Raw genomic sequence first — 2,262 nt, 5'->3', positions numbered from 1 at the left:
AAAAAAAAAAAAAAAAAAAAAAAGAAAAGAGGGTAGAGGAGAGCTCTTTATACAAGAATTCTGTATCACTGTTTAACCCAGAGAAAGAGATGGGCAGATTTCATATCTATGAGGGGAAGTGTAAGCAGTAGATGCTAAGAGTTATATCCTATGTATGCTTAATTCAGGACATACAATAAGAATTTCGTGAGTTCCATCACATGTACTGTGAGATGGGGGTAAAGCATGATGATTATGAAATGGGTCTTTGCCATCAAAGACCATGCCAGCCTGCATAAAGTAGAGGATGGACAAATTAACAACCCACAAACCCCCACCTGCCAGATGCCTAAAGTACATGGCACATATTTGGATTTTTTTTTTAAATGTGGTAGAGGGATGACTTTGCTGAATGACTTGACTTGCCCTATAGAGTCACTTTATGCTGACCAATGGAATTTTGAAGAATGCTCCCAAAGGCAATGGATTTTTGTTTTTTCTTAGCTAATGTTGAGCCATTATTCCTGGCTGCTGTTAGGTTCAGTTATCTCTTCAGGCTACTCCCCATGGTTGATAATAAAACCATTATGGGAATAGGGCAGTCATCCAAAGCCTAGGGCTTGCTGAAAGCTCTGGCAGGGAAAATGGTAGCTTGGGATGAGGGAACAGAAAGGCACCTCTAAGCTTTGAGGTTCTAACACTTATTTCTTCCTTCTGAATTGAATCGGGGAGATATATATACACACATGCACACATACACATATATTCATGCATTATATATCTATGTATGTATCCAATTCCTTTTTTTTTTTTGAGACAGAGTCTCAATCTGTTGCCCAGGTTGGCGTACGGTGGCTCGATCTCAGCTCACTGCAACCTCCCATTCCTGGGTTCAAATTTTCCTGCCTCGGTCTCCTGAGTAGCTGTGATTACAGGCTTGTACCACCATGCCCAGCTAATTTTTAAATTTTTTATTTTTAGTAGAGACGGGGTTTTACCACATTGGCCAGGATGGTCTCAATCCCCTGACCTCTTCTTCCACCCAACTTGGCCTCCCAAAGTACTGGGATTATAGGTGTGAACCTTTCTTTTTTTTTTTCTTTTTTTACTATTAACTTTATCTTTTTTGAATGCTACTCCATCTTCTCAGAATTGTGTTCTGTCACCAAAAGCAGTTTCAACAAAAGCAGTTTCAACAAAAGCAAAAACTGACAAATGGGATCTAATTAAAGAGCTTTTGCAGAGCAAAATAAATGATCAATAAACAGACAACCTACAGAATGGGAGAAAATTTTTGCAAACTATGCATTCTACAAAGGTCTAATATCCAGCATCTATAAGGAAGTTAAACAAATTTACAAGAAAAAAAAAACAAAACAGGCCGGGTGCTGTGGCTCACACGTGTAATCTCAGCTCTTGGGGAGGCAGAGGCGGGAGGATAGCTTGAGCCCAGGAGTTCGAGACCTGCCTGGGCAATATAGTGAGACCCCGTTCTCCACAAAAAGGAAAAAAAAAAAAAACATTAAAAAGTCATCAAAGGACATGAACAGACACTTTTCAAAAGAAAACATACATGCAACCAATAAGCATATGAAATAAAAGCTCAACATCACTGGTCATTAAAGAAATGCAAACCAAAACCACAATGAGATACCACCTCACGCCAGTCAGAATGGTGATTATTAAAAAGTCAAAAAATAACAAACGCTGGCAAGGTTGCAAAGAAAAAGAAACACTTCTGTGCTCGCTTCAGCAGCACATATACTAAAAATTGGAACGATACAGAGAAGATTAGCATGGCCCCTGCGCAAGGATGACACGCAAATTCGTGGAGCGTTCCATATTTAAATTTAAAAAAAAAAGAAAGAAAGAAACACTTCTACCCTGTTGGTGGAAGTGTAAATTAGTTCAACCATGACGGAAAGCAGTGTGGTGAATCCTCAGAGCTAAAAAGAGAACTACCATTTAACTCAGTAATCCTGTTCCTGGATATATATACCCAAAGGAATATAAATCATTCTACCATAAAGACACATGCACTTGTATGTTCGTTGCAGCATTATTCACAATAGCAAAGACATGGAATCAACCTAAATGCTCATCAATGGTAGACTGGATAAAGAAAGTGTGGTATATATCCATCATGGAATACTATGCAGCCATAAAAAAGAATGAGATAAGGCCGGGCGCGGTGGCTCAAGCCTGTAATCCCAGCACTTTGGGAGGCCGAGGCGGGTGGATCACGAGGTCAAGAGATCGAGACCATCCTGGTCAACATGGTGA

At 39.7% G+C, this 2,262-nt stretch overlaps 1 non-coding gene across 1 annotated transcript; it reads left to right on the top strand.

The window, feature by feature from the left end:
• The first annotated feature begins 1,719 nt into the window (after positions 1 to 1,719).
• LOC119472868 lies at positions 1,720 to 1,827 on the top strand. Its single transcript, XR_005202050.1, has one exon. It is a non-coding gene; the product is annotated as a U6 spliceosomal RNA (small nuclear RNA).
• The last annotated feature ends 435 nt before the right edge of the window (positions 1,828 to 2,262 follow it).

Source organism: Cebus imitator, unplaced genomic scaffold, assembly GCF_001604975.1.
Source record: "Cebus imitator isolate Cc_AM_T3 unplaced genomic scaffold, Cebus_imitator-1.0 Scaffold121, whole genome shotgun sequence".
NCBI classification, from domain to species: Eukaryota; Metazoa; Chordata; class Mammalia; order Primates; family Cebidae; genus Cebus; species Cebus imitator.
This window is presented reverse-complemented; position numbering and strand designations above follow the sequence as displayed.